This window comes from Hemiscyllium ocellatum, chromosome 4 (genome assembly GCF_020745735.1).
Source record: "Hemiscyllium ocellatum isolate sHemOce1 chromosome 4, sHemOce1.pat.X.cur, whole genome shotgun sequence".
NCBI lineage: Eukaryota > Metazoa > Chordata > Chondrichthyes > Orectolobiformes > Hemiscylliidae > Hemiscyllium > Hemiscyllium ocellatum.
The window spans coordinates 26,864,050-26,886,432 of record NC_083404.1 but is presented as its reverse complement, the minus strand read 5'-3'; the positions used below and the strand labels follow the sequence as shown (position 1 = coordinate 26,886,432).

At 37.8% G+C, this 22,383-nt stretch overlaps 1 protein-coding gene across 1 annotated transcript in view; it reads left to right on the top strand.

Annotated features, from left to right (window-relative positions):
* LOC132811644 (exostosin-1-like) overlaps positions 1-22,383 on the top strand; it is a 162,132-nt gene that overhangs the window by 43,728 nt on the left and 96,021 nt on the right. The gene's annotated exons all lie outside the window — the stretch shown is intronic.

The following is a 22,383-nucleotide window of genomic DNA, read 5'->3' as shown; positions in this document are numbered from 1 at the left end:
TCTGTTAATGGGTAAAACAATTGAACAGTGGAGGATGTTTAAAGAAACATTTAATGCAATATAGTGCTAGTTCATGTCCCTGAGAGAAAAAGCTTCACTTCACAGAAAAAAATAGCCATGCACAACTACAGCAACATGGGATAGCATAGAATTAAGAGCTTAAAACAGCACAGATCCTGTGCTGGGAATGACATACAGACCAGCTAAAGGCCACTAAGCAGTTATAAGAGCTTCTAAAATTGATTATAAAAGTAAACTTGCAAGGGACATCAAAATCAATAATAGAAATTTTAAAGTTACATAAGAGGAAGTGAGTGGTAAGGAGCATTTGAAGACTGCACATTAAAGACCATGAAAGTTGGGAAATTGGTAATGACTATGTGGAACTGGTAAGCATGTTGAATAACTAACAAAAGCAGAAATTGCTAGAAAAACTCAACAGGTCTGGCAGCATCCATGGAGAAAGCAGAGCCTTCAGAACCTTCAGAAGAAGGATCACTGGTCCTGGAACTTTAGCGCTCATTTCTCTCCACAGATGCTGCCAGATGAGCTGAGTGTTTCCAGCAGTTTCTGATTTCTAGCATCTGCAGTTTTTTTTAATGTTGAAGAATTACTTTGCCTCAGTATTTACAGTAGAAAAGGAGGATAACTTCACTTTAAAGCTTCTAGTACAGTTATATCCATTTTCAAATAAGGACCCAAACCTGTGTGTTGTACTCCAGATGTGGTGTCTCAACCAATATAAATGCAGCAAAAATTTCTGTAATAATAAAGAAATTTCCATTCACCATCCATACTGCTTGCTGTAGAATCCCTGCAGTCTGGAAAGCAACAATTTGACCCATCGAGTCTGTTACCTACCCTCTGAAAAGCATCCCACCTAACCCAGTCCTCTACCCTATTTCCATAGCCCTGTGTTTACCATGCTTACTCCACTTAGCCTGCACATCATTGGACTGTGAAAGAAAACTGGGAGCAACTAGAAGAAACACATGCAGACGCTGGGAGCATGTGCAAATTTCACAGACGGCTCAATTCCAGCCTTGGGTGACTGAGGTCCCGGGTACTGTGAGACAGCAGTGTTAACTGAGCCACAGTATCTGCAAATTAACCATGTGTGATGTATGTCCTTCAGATGTAGCATATGTAGCATTATTTGGGTGCTGTTTTTCAGGTGAGACATTAAACGGAGACCCTGTCTACACAGTTCAAACATGGAAAATCCCCCCCGCACTGTTTGCAGAAGAGCAGGGGAGTTTTGCTCAGTGTCCATGCCAATAAACCCTCGTTCAATATCAAAAAAATTACCTGGTTATCTTGTAGCTGTCTGTGCTAGTTCTGTGGTGCAAATTTCAAAAGCATTTCATAAACTGTGAATTAATTTCTTGCAAAAGATGCTATATATGCACAAGTTTTCTTTCTAGCGTAGTGGAAAAATTGTGAGGACACATAGAGCAAATCCCTAGTTCATACACTTGATTAATGCAGTTGTTGCTGAAAGTAACACAGGCATTACTGAGGTGAAGGTTCAACTATTTAGGAATGAACGAGCGTCTTCTATGATTAAAGTAGTAATCAATCCACAGTTGGATTATGGTGCTACAGATTGCAAGTACACAATTTATTAATTGTACTAGTAGCTTCTACAACTTAATGTTGATTTCTTAACATGTAACTACAATGAACTCTTTACTTCTAGCTCCACTGTGAATTACTGTTGAGGTTAACAATTGAAGAAGGAATTTACAACTACCAAAGTAAAGCACTGCCAAAGATAAGGAGCAAGCAACTTCAAAACAAGCGCAAGTGCAATAACTTCAGGCTGCACATGCTTTAAACTCTAGGAAAGTCAAGCAGCCTCAGGCCCAAGCACCCTTTTTCCAGTTACTCCTAAATGGAGATGCCTTTTACATATCAAAACCACAATCAGTTGTATAATCTTAGCACAGACTTCAGATTTGTCTTCAAAGGAAGGGACTCTAACCCCATAGAGACGCATTTACAGAGTCAAGAAGGAAAATGCAGTATTGCTGTTTTAAAGGGGAAATTGATTCATCAGTGAGTAAGGGTATTAACTTTGACAATGTGAAATCTGTATGGGTAGAACTGAGAAACATCCACTCATGCTTTTTGCCCCTTGGAGCTGCATATAAACTCCCAAACTGTCAGCGTGATGTTGTGAATGGCATTAAACAGGAAAGTAGAGACTCTTGTAATAAAGGAACATTTATAATTATGGTTGACTTGGTAGATCAATAAATCAAATTAGTAACAATACGGTAACAGAGGAATTCCTGGAGTGAATATAGGATGGTTTTCTGGACCAATACCTAGAGGAATCAGCTACAGAACAGGCATCATGGGCTGGGTATTGTGTAATGTGAAACAAATAATTGGTGGTCGTGCAAGGCCCCTTGAGATGAGTCACCATAAAAGGGTTCTTCATTAAGATTAAGAGCAGTGTAGTTGATTCTGAGCCTTAAGGTCATGATTCTAATTGGAGGAATTTAGGATGCTATTAGGCGTAAGTTGAGTGTGATTAATTGGGAACATTATTTAAAGGAATGACAGTGGAAAGGCAATAACAAATGCAACAGCCTTCCATTCCTCTCTGGCACAAGGTAAAATGGGAAAGATGGCCAATCTGTGGTTTACAAAACAATTTAGAGATCATTTTAGATCGAAGGCAGAAGCATACAATTGGCCTAAAAGAAAAGCCTGAGAAGTGGGAGTTGTTTAGAATTTAGCGAAGTAGAAACAACTGATTGATTAAGTAAGGGAAAACTTGAGTATGAAAGTAAGTTTATGAAGAACATAAAAAACGTATTGGTATATGAAGAGAAGAGATTACTGAAGTCAAATCTTACAGTCAGAAACAAGGGAATTTATAACGGGAAACAAAGAAGTGGCTGACCAGTTAAATACTGTACATACTTTGGTTCTGTGTACGCAAAGGAGGACACATATACAACATATCTAAAATGTTGGGGAATGTAGATTTCAGTGAGAGGGAGGAACTGGAGGAAATCAGTATCCGTAGGGAAATGGTATTTGGGAAATTACTGGGATGGAAGGCAAACAAGTCTCCAGGGCTTGGTAATCTGCAACCCAGAATACTTGAAGTGACCCTAGAAGTATTGGGTGTGCTAGTGGTCATCTTCCAAAATTCTGCAGTCTTTGGAAACTTTCTACAGATTGGTGGATGACTATGGAACCTTCTATTTTAAAAGGGAGGCAGGGAGATGATAAATTCCTTTATCCACAAGTGGTGATTTCAAGAAAAGTTTGATATAGAGCTTGATGCAAAAAGGATCAAAGGACATGTGGCAGAAAAGCAGTAATGATATTGAATTGGATGATCAACTATGATCATAATGAAAAGCGGGATAGGGTCAAAGAGCCTAATGGCCGACGACTCCTATGTTTTAATGTTTCTATGTCTGTTTTGTGATAGCAGAAATCCCAAAAAGTTGTACTTTTTTTCTTTATAGCAGTAGCCATGACACTGAAGGGAGAATGGGCAGTTGTGCTGTTTTGCTACCATTACTCCATTTTACCACAAGAAAAAGATTAACTGATCATTTCTGCAGAAACCAGATGCTATGCTCATGTTCCACATCTGCATTTCAGTCTGCATAGGAGTTGTGAACTGTAAGGTGATAAAATATAGAGCTGAATTAGCGTCTTTGAGTCTGCTCCACTATTCGATCATGGCTGATATGTTTCCCAACCTCATCCTTTAACCAATGCTTTAATAAATGTGTGCATATTTTGATTTCAAAGACATTTTGAAACAAGGTCTAAAACCTTTAAAATCACCTTTGAAATTTTGTCCAGAGTTAATGTACGTACTTTTACGAACTAAAAACAAAACCCTATGAAATCTGCCAGAGTTAAATTTGTTACAGTATTGAGGATACATAGCCTTCCGCTTTTTAAATTCATATATAATTTGAATCATAGGCTACATTGCTTTAAATGCTGAGCTATACACTGTTTGCTATTTAGAGACATATTTCACCAAGTGTATAATAAAGAATGTGTGCCATTTCCTTCCTTTTACACTTCCTTTTCAAATTAGGTTCCTGAGTAGGCAGTGTACACGTACTAAACAGCACGATCACACAATTATTCAACGCTGCAACTATCAAAAGATCATATCACAAGCAGAGCAGTTCCGAAGGAGAATCGTATTGGACTCAAAACATTAACTCTGTTTCTCTCTGAACAGGCTCATCAATGATTTGCTTTCAACAGGGCCACTCAGCTGATGACCTCACTATAGCCTTGTTGAAAATGCGTTGCTGGTTAAAGCACAGCAGGTCAGGCAGCATCCAAGGAATAGGAAATTCGACGTTTCGGGCATAAGCCCTTCATCACTACAGCCTTGGTCCAAATATGGATAAAAGATCTGAAATTCAGATACCCTTGAAATCCCGAGCACAATTCAAATCTGGGAATTGGAGGGGAAAACCTTTTGTTGGTTGGAATCATGCTTATCTCAACGGAGATGATTATGGCTGTTGGAAGTCATTCCTGTCAGTCCCAGACATTGCTGCAGGAATTACTCAGCATAGTATTCTCTGTCCGACCATCTTCATCTGCTTCATCCATGACTTTCCTCCATTTATAAGGTCTGAAGTGGGGATGTTTGATTGTTCTGTATGACTTCTCAGATCCTGAAGTAGCCTGTATCCATATACAGAAAGACCTGGACAGCATGCAGACTTGGTATGATAATTGGCAAATAACATATAGGCCACTCAAATGCCAGGCTATGACCATCCTCAACAAGACAGAAACTGACTATTTCCCTTTGTTCAATGGTATTACCATATTAACTTCGAACTATCATCATCCTGGGGGATACTATTGACCATAAACTGAACTGGATCAGCCATATAAATACTGTGGCTATGAGAGCAGGCCAGAGGCTTGGAATTCTGCAGCAATTGACTCTCCTCCAGTTTTCCTAATGCCTGTCTACCATATACTAAGTACAAATTAATAGTGTGATTGAGTGCTGCACTCTTGCCTTGAGTATAGCTCCAGCAAAATGAAAGAAAATTGACACTGTCCAGGCTGCTTGTTTTTACCTGACTGTGCAGGATGTCAATGACTGCAGGTGCTGGAAACCAGATTCTGGATTAGTGGTGCTGGAAAAGCACAGCAGTTCAGGCAGCATCCGAGGAGCAGTAAAATCGACTTTTGGGGCAAAGCCCTTCATCAGGAATGCTGTATTCCTGATGAAGGGCTTTGCCCGAAACGTTGATTTTACTGCTCCTCGGATGCTGCCTGAACTGCTGTGCTTTTCCAGCACCACTAGTCCAGAATCCTGCACAGTCAGGATGTCTGCCTTCTACACTATGCACTGCAGCAAAGCACTTGGGTTCGTCCAGTAGTACCTTCTAAACATATATGATCCTTACCACCAAAAAGGATAAACCAGATATAAGGGAAAACACTACCTGCAAATTTCCCTCCCAGAATGCATGCTGTCCTTGGAACTATATCACTGATGCTGGTTTGAAATCCCAGGGCTCCTTTCCTATAAGCTATGTGATCACGCTGGGAATGTGCCTCCAAATTATAGACTGCAGTGATTCAAGGAAGTAACTCGCCATCACTTCGTCAAGGTCAGTTGGAGATGGGTGATAACCGTTGGCATTGCCAGTGCCGTCCACATTTCGTGACTGATTTTGATTTTGTTTTTATTAAAAGAGTCAGTGCTGTTACTGTTAAAAGGGCTAGTAAGTCACAAAAAACTTTTGGGGAAAGGCAACCTGCCCTATAGGGGACTATCTGTTTCTGATTATAGCTACATTTGTTGCAGAAATGATATAAATTACACTTGAGCATTTGATTTGTGTGTACATCACCACTTTAAAATGGGTATTTTTTCCCCTGAGTTCTGAGCTAAGTCACTGAAAATCACAGGAACAGAAAATGGTGTGGGGTTTCTCTCAGAATCCTACAAACCTTGTCTAATAATCATTGTCGAGTAGTATGTGACTATTTGGACTTTGTCAGTTAAACGGAAAAGCATGGCGAACTTTTGGGAAACCTGAGAAAAGCGACCTTGGGTAAAGAAGAAAAGGAGTAAAATAATTGATCTAACTTTGTTAAATATACAAAAAAATAGAAATTGCTGGAGAAACTGAATAGGCCCTTTTTAAAATTAGTGAGCTCCCTTCTTAAACTGCTGCAGTCCAAATGCTAGCGCAAACACACTACCATGTTCCTTGCCAGTATTTCTGTCATAGGCCTGCTACAGTGTTCCATCGAGCCTCAGCGTAAGCTCGAAGAAAAACATTTCATTTTCTACTTGGAGATCCTATAGCCTGTAGGACTTAAGGTTAACCTCAATAACATCCTTTTATGTTTTTTACCCACCTTTCCTCCTGTCCTGTTATGACTTGGTTTGCTTTTTGCACTGTCATCCAATCTTGCATATTTCTACATCATTGTCATATTACATGGGTTGCATTCAATACAGCTTACCCACTTTCTTCTTATCTTAGCTCTTATCCCTCATTCAGCTTTTCTTCTGTCTGGGCCTGCTATCCGTAGTCTGCTTGTTTACCTTTGCCTGTCATGTCTCTCTCTCTGTCTCACTCTTTGTCTCACTGTCTCACTCCACCTCACCCTGTCCCCCCAATAAATTAATTCCGAAAATGATGCTCACCACATGATAAATTCCTGTAACAGCCGTGTAGAGCCAGTGATATCTGACAGGCACTTATTGTTTTTGGCTTGGAAGACCTCAGGATTAGTTCTTGAGCTGTGCTGAGTTCACTGAACTCCCTGGTGTATTGGAGCTTGAAAGGACTTGACAATCCGGGATCTGGACAGGACAAAATTGAACACAATTCTGCACTTCATCACAATTCAGAGACTACTTATGATGCGAAGTAATGGTCAGTCATAGATCTGTTGTTGTAGTCAACTTGTCCCCTACCTTGAGGTAATAGTCTCTCCATATGTATTTTTTTGTGAAGCAAGACTATTAATGAGTAAGTGTAGCTAGCATGTTTTGTAGAATAGTTTGCTAGAGTTGTATTTTTTATGGAAAGTATGGCAGAAATTTGCAGTAGTTAGCAAAATTCTTTTTTGGGTGAGATTAGTGGTCATTTTTGATTAATTAAGTTACTTTAGTTGTGTTAGATTTTCATTATCAGATACTTCTTTTTAAAAAAATGACTGAGTTGCATTTCCAGATACATCTCTTTTAACTTACCAAATTGTCAAAGTACAGTGGTATATGATGCTATTGTGAGCATTGGGACGTATGTTTTGATTATGTAGTTTCTTTAACCCCTACTGCATGAAGCATCACACTTCTGGCACCTGGGTTTTTTTTGTTAACTCTGTTTCTTTATGCTTTCGTGGGATATCAGTGTCACTGGCAAAGTCAGCATTTATTATCCTTTAACTAACTGACTTGTTCAGCCATTACAGAATTGACCACATTGCTGTGGATTCTGGAGTCACATTTAGGACAGACCATATAGGTAAAATAGTTGCCATAGTCACTATTACTGCGATTAGCCTTAAATTTCTTTAGTAAAACTGGATTATAAATTGTACCAGATCTTAAGGTGGGATCTGAGCTCATTTTGCCAAGGGCTTCTGGATTATTAGTCTTGTGACATTGCTATTATGCCATCATCTCACCTGTGACTCCTTGCATTCAGGTGCTGGCTGGAATCCTAAATAGTTATTAGTAACATTGAGTTTTATATTTAATTTTTAGACGTAATGAAGGTAAGTAGGAGTAATATATCAATTTTTTAAATTTGATCTTGTGCCTTTGGTATGTTAGTTCTGTAGTGTAAAATAATTTTTGTGCATTGGATAGAGAAGTTGTCGCATTTACTAATTAAAAAGTTTAATACTTCAATACGTGTAGAATTTTATATGAGCAGATTTGTGACTTTTGAGGTTAACAATATACCTAGTCTGGTATTAGTTTCCCATTGACCCATTTTGCATACTTATCTTGTTTCCTTCTGATAGTACATTACCTATTAAATCTTTCACAAGTACAGATCCTGGAGAGATGGTGTTGACTTGTTTCTGTTTAGTTTGTTTATGACTGCTATATTACCACTGGCTCTCACATTTTACTGTGGGAAACTGAAGCTGTTTGGAAGAGAGAGCAAAAGGATGTTATTATTTAAATGGAGCAAAACTTCAAAAAGCTGCAACACAAAGGAACTTCGGGGTACTGGAGCACACAACACTGAAAACCAGCACACTGGTGCAGCAGGTAATCAAAGACAAATGGAATATTGGCCCTTATGTCAAGAGGGTTTGAATATGAGAATGGGGAAGTCTTTTTGCAACTGTCCCCAGTGCTGCTGAGATAATGTCTGGAGTACTGTGAATGGTTTTGCCCCATTACAGAGGCTGTAATATTTAAAGAAAGATATTATTTCATTGGAGGCTGTACAATTACCTGTGCTGTGACCCTTGCTGCTCTTGCCTCCCAGTTGTCACTTTCTGTAGTTCCTACTATACACATTTTGACCAGCAAATAACACTTGCATTTCTCTGACTTTTTAATTTAGAAGAATGTCTCTGAGCACTTCACTGAGGGGCATCTTGTTCACTGAATGGCCCAATCATGTGTAACATTCTCATCTATAAATCCTGAAATTAATGGCATTTTCACCAACTTCTGTTTCTTTCCACTTTCCCTCCCTTTTGCCCTCTCCAGTCCCCTAACTCTAGTCCCCTGTATATTCCACTTTCCTTTTTATGATTAATAACTGCTTTTAGTGTCATTGACTTTCAGACTGGAGGCCTGTGACCAGTGGAGTGCCACAGGATCGGTGCTGGGTCCTCTACTTTTTATCATTTATGTAAATGACAAAAAGTATTGGGTGCGAGCATAGAAGGTACAGTTAGTAAGTTTGTAGATGACACCACAATCTGAGGAGTAATGGACAGCGAAGAGGGTTACCTCAGATTACAACAGGATCTTGACCAGATGGGCCAATGGGCTGAGAAGTGGCAGATGAAGTTTAATTCACGTGCTGCATTTTGGGAAAGTAAAGCTTAGCAGGACTAATACACTTAATGGTAAGGTGCTAGGGAGTGTTGCTGAACAAAGAGATCTTGGAGTGCAGGTTCATAGTTCCTTGAAAGTGGAGTCGCAGGTAGATAGGATAGTGAAGAAGGCGTTTGGTATGCTTTCCTTTATTGGTCAGAGTATTGAGTACAGGAGTTGGGAGGTCATGTTGCGGCTGTACAGGACATTGGTTAGGCCACTGTTGGAATATTGCGTGCAATTCTGGTCTCCTTCCTATCGGAAAGATGTCATGAAACTTGAAAGGGTTCAGAAAAGATTTACAAGGATGTTGCCAGGGTTGGAGGATTTGAGCTATAGGGAGAGGCTGAACAGGCTGGGGCTGTTTTCACTGGAGCGTCGGAGGCTGAGGGGTGACCATATAGAGGTTTAGAAAATTATGAGGGACATGAATAGGGTAAATAGGCAAAGTCTTTTCCCCGGGGTTTGAAAAGTCCAGAACTAGAGGGCATAGGTTTAGGGTGAGATGGGAAAGATATAAAAGAGGCCTGCGGGGCAAACTTTTCACGCAGAGGGTGGTATGTGTATGGAATGACCTGCCAGAGGAAGTGGTGGAGGCTGGTATAATTGCAACATTTAAGAGGCGTTTGGATAGGTATATGAATAGGAAGGGTTTGGAGGGATATAGGCCAGGTGCTGGTAGGTAGGACTAGATTGGGTTGGGATATCTGGTCCACATGGACGGGTTGGACTGAAGGGTGTTTCCATGCTGTACATTTCTATGACTATTCTTGCACTTAGTCTGTCAAGCCACTTTGTCTACTTGCATTTAGGTCTATCCCTTAAATTATCTTAAGGTGTATCTCTCCTGTCAAGGCAAGGCTTTGGACACCTTCTTTCCCTGACTGTTTAGCTCTTGCTTTTGAAAACATCAGTGACACTATCAAAATCCATTCTTTGCTGTCATCTGTGGTGAGCATGGACAACATTCCAAGTATGTAATTATTTTAGGGAAGATATTTTTTGATCCAGAAATACTCCAGCTTCCTTCAACATTACGATCGACTGCTTTCATCTATGTAGAACTCGAAATATCCCAAGATGCTTCATAGAAGGAATTATTGCGCAAAGATTTGGCAGAGGCACATGAGATATTGGTAAGAGAATCCAAGCTTGGACAAAGGCATGTGTTCTAAAGAATGAGTTTTTATATAAAAAAAAAAGAGAGAGAGAATGATTTTAGGGAAGACATTTCACAACTTAAGATTTAAGCAGTTGAAAGTTTGGCCATCATTGATAATGATTGAACTCTGGGATATCCTAAAGGCCAAAATTAGGAAGTACAATGATTGTGAAGACTTGAAGAGCTAAAAGAGGAACAGAACTAGAAAGTAGCAAGGCTATGGAGTAAGTTTAAAAACCAGAATAAGAAAGTATTTTTTTCTTTCCCGATTTTATTGATTTTTAAATTGATGAGGTACCAGACTGGGTACCAGTGTGAGTCAGACTTCCGAGCAAAGGGTATGTTTGCATATTTGTCATTGATTAGTGGTTGGAGTGAGAGCCAGATTTATCAAATTGCACCCCTCACCTCAGAAAAAAAGAGGATAAAGATTGTTGAAGCAGTGATAAATTGGGCAGTTTACATATCCATGTTGTTTTCAAATCCATTCTAAAAGAAATATTCAACCCAAGTTGAGAGTTTGGTATATGTTTTACATGATTTTCAGTCTTGAATTTATTTTGAATGTGTTGAGTTAGAATGAAGCAGTGTGAGCAGTCTTCAAATTTGTTTCATTGAGCATATAAATGTATGGATTGGAAGACTTAAAGGAGTACCACACCATTCAGATGTGCAAGTTGAATTATTCCACATTGGGAATGTATCCATAGTCAGTGTGAGGAGTCTTGGTATAATAGCCAAGCAGCCATTCATTATATGTGAGTGGAAAATACATTAATGTGATGTCACAATCGGAGGGTGAAGAATGTCACTATTAAGCCACGCCCTGCTTCCCTAACATTCTCACAACTGCCTTTTCCCAGTAGAGTAATTTCAGGAATGAAAAGTCTTCCTATGTGTTGTTTCTTTTCCAATCAGGCAACATTGAGAGGAATTGTGGCACTCACTATTGATTATTACTCATTAATAATACTTCCATTCAGGAGTAAAATCTATACTTTTTTTAATAGTGTATGATATTTAGTGAATTCTGAGAGAGTTTGGGCTGCAGCTTTATTGTTGGACAGTAGTCATTTTACCACCTGTCTGGGAGACTTGAGGCATCCTGAACTGATGCTTGTGTTGCATGACAAGATGTTTCAGTTTTGTTTAAGGTTTGTTGTCTCTGAACTTGGCACTTAGTCTTCTGTAAAGCCAAAGCGTGAAAGCGTGCTTCACAACAGAAGAAATACTTTGCGGAATATGTGTAAGTCATATGTCTTTACATCTTATGTTCCGGTTTACATTGTTTTTTAGTTAGCAAGGTCAACAGTTTTCATCACACCTAGCTTGAGTTTGCACAGGACTTTGTCTCAGTTCAGTTAAAAATGTCTTGATTACATTTTGGTTAATTCTAATTTGACCATTTTATCATTGAACCATTGAGTATTGTAGCACAGAAGGGAGACCATTTGGCCCATCTGATCTTTAACAGTTTGACACTAGAGCAATTAAAGTGAATTTACTTAGTCCTTTGTTTCATCTGTTTCAAATATTTACTCAGTTGAAAGATACAATAGCCTTCACCTCCACTATTTTCTTTGATAAAATATTCTACGCCCAATAATCCTATGTAATAAAATTGTCCTGACTCCTTTCCTTCTCCTCGGTGATAGTTTGAAATAACTAATTCCTCATTACAGTCTCTTTAAACAAAAAAAAGCAAATTACCTATCAAAGCTTTTGTATTTTTGCAGCCTCTATCTAGGAGCTTCTCAAATGCTGGGAATAATCCTTTTAGCTTGTAACTATAGTTTCCTCTTCAGTATTAACCTGGAGAATCCATGTTGTATTATGTGTGATTTTATTGTCCATTCTATGATGAAGAATTGTTGTCTTAACTATGGCTTAACTGCTGTTTCTGTATAACGTTTTTTGCACTTTTTTTTCTCACTTGTTCTGTATGTGCATATTTATGAAACTAAGTTTTATTGACTTCTTTAATGGACGTGTGTTACCTGTACCAAAACTTGAGAAAATCATGCATTTGAACTTGAAGTCTTGTGCTTGTCAGTATCTTTCCATTGAGCATGCATTCCTATCCTTGCTTATTAAGATATACAATTGCCTAAATATTACCTCATTTGCATATTCACATTAGATTGTTTTAGTATGTACCTTTGAATTTCCATGTATTGTTTTTGACATGTTGTCATTCTCTGCATCTGCAGTGATACAAAATGTTTTCCTTGGCAATATGGACTGGCATTCCAAAATTATAAGGAATTCCTTGATCATAAGGTCTGTGCTTTAGGAATTTAGGAGTTAAAGGAACCTTTATGATGTTACTATTTAGAATAAAGCAAAATACTTCACATTTAACCATTCTGTTATGTTTTTCTTTGGAAAGCTTGTTGAAGTATAAGAATATAAGACATCAATCATTCATCTTTCCTTTTTTTAAATCACCAGACTGCCTTAAACAATTGAAAGCTGTGGGATGTAAGCATAAGCCAATTTCTTTTTTAAAAAAAACAGTAGGTGATGTTCATGGACTGGAAGTGATTTTCTGTTGATTTGTGACTTTTTCCCTTCATTGCAGGCATATATTTGGCCTTTCTTAAATACCTCCCCTCTGAGTTTTGGTGCTTATTGCTACATGGAGCTGTATTTTGTCTTGTATTTCACTTTAAGTTTTGGTAATTTAAAAAAGAAATTGTGTGCACTATATTGCTTTCCTCGGAATATGATTAGATTTATCTATTTAATTGGTTTTTAATTGTTTTATTTGCAGAATATAGAATTTAGAATTAAACTTCAAGAGTATCAGGGGAAACTTTTTTTTTATTTACGTAGGAACAGTAGGAACCATTGCATCCCCTTGAATCTGTTCTGCCATTCACTGGTATCATGGTTAATCTGTAGCCTAATACCTGCCTTTGGCCCATATCCCTTAATATCTCTGCTTCACAAAAACGTTATTGATCTCATTTAAAATTAACAACTGACCTAGCATCCACTACTGTTTATGGAAGAGTGTTCCAAACATCTACCATCCGTTGTCTGTAAGTGCTTCTAAGTGTCTTTTCTGAATGATTTGACCCTAATTTTTAGACAATGTCCCCACGGAAAATGTAACAAACCTGCTTTATAAATTGTGAGCTATGTCACAGAAGGGGTGAATGAGGAAATATGAATAAGGGGAAATATGTGTCCTTGTAAAAGAGGACCAAAACGCAGTATAGCTGCCACATTTGTGCAGACACGATTAGCGCACAATTTGTAGCTGGTATAACCAGCAGTACTTTGACAGTCTCCGTAAGCTAGTATGAACACTCTGTCCTGTGTGTTTCATAGAATCGCTAGTGTGGAAACAGGCCCTTCAGCCCAACAGGGCCACGCCGACCCTTGAAAAAGTAACCCACTCAGATGCATTCCTCTACCCTATTATCCTATATTTACCCCTGACTAATACACCTAACCTACACCTCCTGAACACTATGGGCAATTTAGCATGTTCAATTCACTTAACTTAGGTTTGGGGGGATGTGGGCCAAATATGGATGCAAATGGGACTAGGAAATCTGGCTGACATGGACGAGTTGGGCTGAAGGGCATGTTGTTTGACTCTGACTAACTTGCACATCTTTGGATTGTGGGAGGAAACCGGAGCACCCAGAGGAAACCCACGCAGACACTGGGAGAATGTGTGCAAACTCCAGAAACAGTTGCCCGAAGCTGGAATTGAACCCGGGTCCCTGCACTGTGAGGCAGCAGTTCTAACCACTGAGCCACCGCGTGCTGTTTGTTGTCTTTGTAGGCAGCCGTGTGTTCCATATCGAAATTACAGTCTGCCACATACTATGATAGATATGTATCTATTTTATAAAGTCACTTTGTGTACTTTATATACTCCATTACATCATCTAAGAGATATTGACTTGAATTTATACAATAACAACTCAACAGCGAGCATTTTGGAAGTACTTAAGTCCTGTTATAATGCAGGAAAAGCAGCAGCCAATTTTCATACAAATGTGTTCCACGAACTGCAATTGTAACACGGGAAATAGAATCAGGCACTGCTGCCTCACAGCGCCAGAGACCTGGGTTCATTTCCCGCCTCAGGCGACTGACTGTGTGGAGTTTGCACGTTCTCCCCGTGTCTGCGTGGGTTTCCTCCGGGTGCTCCGGTTTCCTCCCACAGTCCAAAGATGTGCGGGTCAGGTGAATTGGCCATGCTAAATTGCCCGTAGTGTTAGGTAGGGGGTAAATGTAGGGGTAGGGGTATGGGTGGGTTGCGCTTCGGCGGGTCGGTGTGGACTTGTTGGGCCGAAGGGCCTGTTTCCACACTGTAAGTAATCTAATCTAATCTAATCAGGCATAGGCCATTGGACCCCCAAGCTTGCCCTGCCATTCAGTAAGATCTTGGTTGATCTGCCACTGGCTTCAACTCCTCTTTCATGCCATTTCCCCATAGCCCTAAATGATCAGATCATATGTTTTAATGTTGATGGAAGGGATAAATATTGAGCATGATACCAGAGAGAAGTCTTCTCTTTAAGTTGTGTCATGGGATCTTCGGTTCACAAAAGAGAGCAAATATGGTCTTGGTTTAAAGCTTTGAGTGAAGAATGGCACTTCTGCATAACTCTTTTTCAATACCGCGTGGAAATGTCAGCTGTTGTTTATGTTCCTGGAGTGTCAGTGTGTTTAGCACAAAAACATGCTAATCAGTCCAATAGGACTACATTGGTATTTCTGCTCGAAACTAGCCGCCACTTACCATTATACTGGTATAATAATCTATCATTAACAGTCCCATCATGAAAGGTATTCATTACATAGTATCGTTATTTGCTTCATAGCCATATTGGAAAGAAAAGTTATTGTACAGCTGCAAAACCGGAGGTCTATCTGGCAAGGAATTTTGAGTGCCCAGAACTTTTTCTCCTGTGTAAAGCAATATAAAGGCATCAGTTTATCTGACTAATGAATTTAATGATCACTGTTTTTCAATTTCAAGAATGATCATAAAAACAAATCCTAAGCAATATCTTCATGTGAATCTTGTATTTTGTTCAATTTAGTCATAAATAGCATAAGATTTATGCTATTTATGACTAAAAGTAGACTATTTGACCCCTCAAGCCTGACTGTCATTTGATAAGATGGGCTGGTCTGCCCTAGGCCAAAACCTTCTATTGTGTCTGTTTATCATAGCTCTCAACTCCCGATTTCAAAAATCTGTCTGCTATTTCTTTATATACTTTGTGATCTAACCTCCATAAACCAGGGGCAACATTCCCTTGAAACTGCACGTATGCAGCCGTTCCAATGTTTCTGATGCCGATCACAGCATAAACTTTAAATTCCTGAAGTCAATGCCATGCACATGCCTCAGAGGTCTGCGCAGCCAGTAAGAAAATTAAATGGAATGTTGCCCTGGGATGGAGAATTCCAGGAATTCACTAACCTGGAGGATAAATTCCTTTGGAGAAGAAAATCTCAGTTTTAAGAGACCCTGTGAGTTTGTCCCCAAATGTGAGATTTTCCTGCAAATAGAAACATTTTTGCAGCATTTACTCTGTTAAGCCTTCTCAGAATCCTTTATTCTTCAATAAGTTCACCCCTTATTCTTCTAAGCTCTAATGAATAAAAGTCTAACTTGTATGCCATTCTAGATAAGTCGCATCTTCACCACCTTCTACACCTGGACTGCTTTCATCCAGGAGTTGACCTAATGAATTTTTACTTCGAGGAACACAAAACTATTAACAGAATTCCAACTATGATTTGTCTAACGTCTTGTACAGTTTTAGCAAAACCTCCCTACTTTAGTACTTAGCTGTCTATTTTAAACATCAGTGCTTTAAGTGGTGAGAGCTGTATTACGTGGATCAATGTTTTAAATGTGGTTTGTGACTAACCATATGTTGTATGATCAGACAAAGCAATTTAATTTTTTTAGAAATTTATTTTTCATTTTTGAGATTTTTAACCATATTCAGAATTACTAGCAAAGTATTGAAAATTCTTTGGCTGATAATTCAACTAATGTTGAGAATAGCACATAGCTTTTGGTTTCTTCTGCTAAAACAGAAGGACCTCCTTCACTAATAGATTCACTGAAAGGTTCAACTTAAATCATTTTTACATTGCATGTGGCAGGGAAACATTTGCCTCCAAGTGAAAATATTTGTTGCCAACAGCAAGAAGGTGGCAAATTTGCAGCATGAATATAGCAATCTTCTGCTCTAGCATAGCTTGTATCATTACAGTAAAACAGTTTGACTCTGGTAGTGCTGTCTCAATGTACAATGTAAATCCTTTTGAGTTTAAAAGAAAATGGCTGCTCGCAAACTTGTTGAATTTCTCAGTTTCCTCCAAATTAGTACTGGCCATGTCAGAGTTAGTGAATGAAAGCAACTTTTAAAGTCTAGTCTTGTTGTTGAAACTGTTCTGTACTATGTTCTGATTTTACATTGATCCTTTAATTAAGATTCAAAAATGTTTAAATCTGTACATATCCTGTTCGTGTACACTGATAGTGAACTGATAGTACACTGATAGTGTAAGTTTTATTTCTACCTACAAGACTATTGCAGTTCAGTGAAAGATAGATTTAACAATGTAGGTGCCAAATCAGGGAATGTCTGAATAAAATATATAGGCAATAAGGGTTGGGACATATGAAAAGTCAGAAGATAATCTTCTATACCTGGCATGGAAACATCTGTTTTTCTTTTGGAGGGCTTTTACCTGAGGTTTGAAGCTGTTATCTCTTTGGAAATGGTGGCCAACCATATGCAGTGTTTGATGGCTGATCTGTTATCTTCTATTAAAACACAAGCAGGCATTTTTCAGTATTTGTGTTTACAGTGGAATCGCAGATTTAGTGATGGAATCTCAGCTTGATGCCAGACAAGCTCACATTGCTGTTAATTTGGCTTTGAGTGTTTAATATTCAAAGGACTTTACAGAATGTCCCAGCAAAATCTGCACCTAACACACCTTATGGATCTAGAGTCAAGGCTGAGTGAGTGGCAACATGGAGTATGAGGCTGTTGTTCCTCCTCAGGATGGCAGTATCTTCTTTCTAGCACTGTCATTGCTGTTATATGTCAGTGACCAGTGATTGACCTGTTTGAATATAGTCTCTTTTGGGAGCCTCCCTCCCCATTTTGCTATTGGTGTCACCTCCCTTTCATCTTGTAGGCTAAGAGGAGTGCTGTACACTTTTTCTGGGAGCAAGAGGTTTGTGCAAAAATAAATAGTAATGAACAAAACAATGATGTACTGTCAGGTAATCCCCAGGACCAGTAGTATTTCATCCCAGAGTTTTAAAATTGGTTGGCAAGAATAATGCAGATATCAAAACTATAGTCTTTCAATGTTCTTGATTGGAATCCAATTTGTTTAAATTGAAAATTCGTGCATGTTGCTTTCAGGAATGTAAGTTAGGAAAACTGGAGAATTAGAGACCAGTTAGTCTGATGGGACACTTATCCTTGTAGAAAAAAAAATTAAGAGCAGATTTGATGGAAGTCAGCATCTTGACTTTGAATTGAGTAGATGGAAAAGCTGCGACTAAAGTGATGGACAGAGGAATGCTATGAAAGTTCATATGAATCTCTGGAAGGAGCTTACCAAAGTCTGCATAAGAGATTGTTAGCTAAAGTTGACAAGGTCACAAGTCAGATAACACCAAGTTACAGTCCAACACGTTTATTTGAAATCACAAGTTTTTGGAGTGTCGCACCTTCGTCAGGGGAAGTGAATCTAGTGTCACCTGACTTCTGACTTTGTTCACCCCAGTTCAACACTGGCACCTCCACATCATAGCTAAAGTTCAATCAGACAAAAGTCATGGTTGTTGACAAGTCTAGAGATAATGGGTAGACAACCTAATTGGCAGAATGCATTGTGTCAAACAAGGATTTGTGTTGGGGCTGTCGGTTATTCTCTATATTTATGAATAGATGATAAGAGAGAACACCATAGATCCAAATATCACTTAAGCATACAGATAGGTGGCATAGTAAGCAATACACATGAAAGCATGAAATTGCAAAGAGATGATACTATGTGAATGGACACAACTGTGGTAAATGGATTTCAATGCAAAATGAAGAAGGTCATCACTTTGAAGCTAACAAAAATTGTTATTTGTAAAAGTTGGAAAGCTAGAAACAGCAGAGATTCAAGGAAACCTGAACATTAGGTACATTGATCATAAAATGTCATCAGATACAGATGATAATCAAATTAGCTAATGTAAAATTGGCTTTTATATCTCAGGAGTAGAATATCTGGGGGTAGAAGTCATGTTACAGTAGTTCTAATGATTGCTTAGTGTGATTTAAAAATAATCTTTCTTTAAAAGCATTCTTTTTAAATATTATGATAGATACACTTCACTAAATTGGAAGACTTATTATTGTGTCATTATGGGACAGATGGAAATCATTCAACTTATTGAACCTGTCTTTTGAATAACCCTGTCAGTTCCATTCACCCATTCTATCCTCATAACCCTGCAGGTTTATTTCCTTCAAGTGCCCATTCAATTTATTATGACAAATCAATAAATACAATTGCCATTAACCTTCTAAAAGGAATAATCATGGATTATAAAACAATTTAGAGACAGATTCAATCCTTAAGTTCCTTCCATGTTGATCTCATGTTTGACTATGGACCTCTACATACATGTTGAACCCTTGGGAGCTTGAAGGACAGGATTTTGCAGCCAGATTCGGTGTCCTCTATTTATTACAATTGCTCGCAGACTTTTTACAGGCTTTTGTATTTGAACTTTCTTTGGTTAGAGGTCCATTTTGGCAAAGCACTTTCTTAAGCAGTAGCTTTACTTTTCCCCATCTAACACCATGCACCTTCACTCGCCTCAACTTATTCCTGCGTTGATTAATTTCTCTCTTGATACTGTCCTTTGAAAAATGTTAAACCTATTAGAATGTGTGAATTAAAGATCATTTAGAAATGCATAATATTATCCAGCAGCAACAGCATTGTTTCATGACCATGAATCATGCCTGACCAATTTACTAGAATTCATTGAGGGGGTAGCAACCAGGATAGGTAAAGGGGAAGCTGTGGATGGAATGCATTTGGACTTAGAGAAGCCATTTCATAAGGTACCACATCCATGGCTTAATAAGACAGAACGAGCCCATGGTATGGGAGGTAGTATGTTAACATGGATGGAGGATTGGCTAACCAATTGAAAACAAGAGTTATAGAACAAGTCTTAAAATTAAAAAATGTTAATGGAGAATGAATGAATTAATATTTCAAGGGCTGGTTTCCCTTGATGAAGCTAATTTTCCTTGGGAGCAATTGCACTTTTAGAAATAGATCTTGTGCAAAAACATTTTCAGTTAATGTTGGTGACAAAACTTTTTGTTCAGTAATTCAATCTTATTAATTGTCTGTCATTTTAGTTGAGGAAAAATGTTATGGTAATTTGCCAGATAATTTATCATTTCACCAGATGTGAAAAGTTTCTTTTTTTTTGTTTTTGCTATGGTTTTAAAATGCTGTTAAAAGCATCTGCCTGCATTGTTTATTCAGACTACTTTTCAACAATTTTCCTTGACCTTTACCCCTTTGCTTATGTTTTCTGCTTCTGCTAGTAGTGGAACTATGTGTCCAATATAAAGCAAAAGAGGTAAAATGAAAGCCTTCACAGGGTTCCATCTCATCTTTCATACCTGCTATGGCAACTCGGTCACTGGATCATTTGTTCATTGTTGATGGTGTGCTGTACCAACCTTGTACCTTTTGCTCTGGAAACGTTATTTCTGGTCATTCTTTATATGTAATATAAATGTAATATCATTCTTAATAAAGTATGGTGTTGAATTGTGTGGGATATGATTAACAAATAGGTCCAGCAATTTTTATTCTTCTAAGCTTATTTGCATGAAAATGAAGAACTCCAGGACAACAGGTGAACTGTAGTTTGAATGGCTTCTTTGGCTGCATTGAGAAATTTGTTTAATCAGAACTTTCATAATTACTAAAAGCATAAACATAAATCATTTTAATTAAGTGCCAGTATTTTTTTATATCCACTACTGCACAGTTAATCAGTGAATAAGAAAAAGAATTTGATTGAAATATAAATGAAAACAAATTCTTTTATCTCCCAATCAAAATTGTGGGATAATTGATTACCTTTTTGTTTTATAAGGCATGATTCATTTTAACTTTATGGTGTGCTCTTGGGCTTTTATGCATGCAGCATGTTGCAGTACTGCAAAGCGAAGATATGTGCCTTTTTTTTCAAACTGTTATATGATTCATATTTTTGAGTTTTAATAAAAGTACTACAAACAAAAATACAAATTGCTGGAAAAGCTCAGCAGGCCTGGCAACATTTTTCTGAGGAACGGCCACTTGACCCGAAACATTAATTCTGTTTTCTCTCCACAGGAGCTGCCAGATGTTTTCCAGCAGTTTCCTTTTTGTTTCTGATTTACAGCATCTGCAGTTCTTTCAGTTTTTATTTAAAAATCTACCATACAGACCTTATCAGTAAACTAAATTGCAACGTTTTAAGTATTTTCTAAAAGGTTCAGTTGCCATGTGTGTGCAACATTAAAGCATTTCTTCACCTCTAGTTGCACTGGAGGGAAAATTGGGCTGTTGGAGTAAACGATAACTATTGATTATTTTAAAAATTGTTCTTTAAACTGTTCTTTTTATCTTCGCCAACATTTCTAATTTAAAAATCTAGCCGATTTTAGTTTAGTACGGTATTTGTCCCGTTATTTAATACTTTGTCCACAAATACAACTCAAGCCCATTGACCAGCTCTTGTAAGAAATGACAATTTTTAGACATTGATTCTGTGGTTAACAAGTCAGATATAAGGATGTAAAGATCATATATTGCCTCCTAGCAATAAGTATTTTATTTCAGTTTGTATTGTTGTATTATTGGACAGAATACAGTACCCACAAAGCAAGAACATTTTTAAAAATTTATGTTAACTGGATGAATTTGCTATTCACCCTGCCAAAGGCTTTATCTACAGGTTTGTACTTTTTAAATAAAAATTTAAAATGCTCCTTCACTTTGATTGTAAATACTGGAATCCTTTACAAATATATGCTTGCTTTAATCACATCAATTTTAATGGTTACCAAAATGAGGCGCTTAAAAATCCTTTTACAGGATGTGGGCATTGTCGCCCATCCTTAATTGTCCCTGTGAAGGGGGAAGTGAACAATTAAGCTGCAGTATCCATGCAGTGTAGGGATACCCACTGTGTTAGGAAGTGTGTTCTAGGATTTTGATAGTGAAGTCATGGTGATTTTGTTTCAGGCCAAGATGATATGTGACGTAGACTAGAACTTGCTACTGTTGTTCTTTCCCAGTGGAGATTGTTGAGCAACTAGACTAAAGTTTGAACATAGGATTGAAATAATAACTTAAAATTATCTTAATGAACTGAAATATGCACCAGTACTTTGAAAAAAAATTATTTGTACTTTTTCATTTACTGAGCTGTAAACTACAAAGAGCAACCATCCAATTTCTGGCTTAAAATGAAGACAAAAAACTTCACAGAAACAATGTCATGTTGTAAGTTGAGCTACGCCAAATGTTTCTCAATACCGTGAAAAATTTGTGACATGTTGTCCAAACTGATTTTCTAATGAATTCTGGTAACTTGGATAAAATATAGCTGACTGGCATTGTATAAATCATTGTAATTTAAGAAAATAATATGGACATCAAGTTTGCCAGTAAATCTGAGCATCTACTAAACATGCTTTGATACCTTAAGTACTTGTTTGCAAAGTTGATGAAGAAAATACGAATATGCTGTGTTCAGACTGCACCTACTCCAGACCCCTAATTTTGTAAAGTTTTTGCTAATTTCTCAGATTTGGTCATCTCATTTCTACGTGTGCCTCTGAGATTATGGAAATGAGATTATTGAAAATATTAATTTCATTGACTGATTGTATATCTCAGAATATGCTGTTTGATTTCTCGGTACATAAATCGTACATTATATGTCTTGGTAGATATCACAGATAATGAAAAATTCAATCCAATTTAAAATATTTTTAAGACCAAGACATTTTGTTTTATGACTTGACAGGAAATGGATTTTGTCATTTATTTTGACTCAAATACTGGGAATCTATATTTC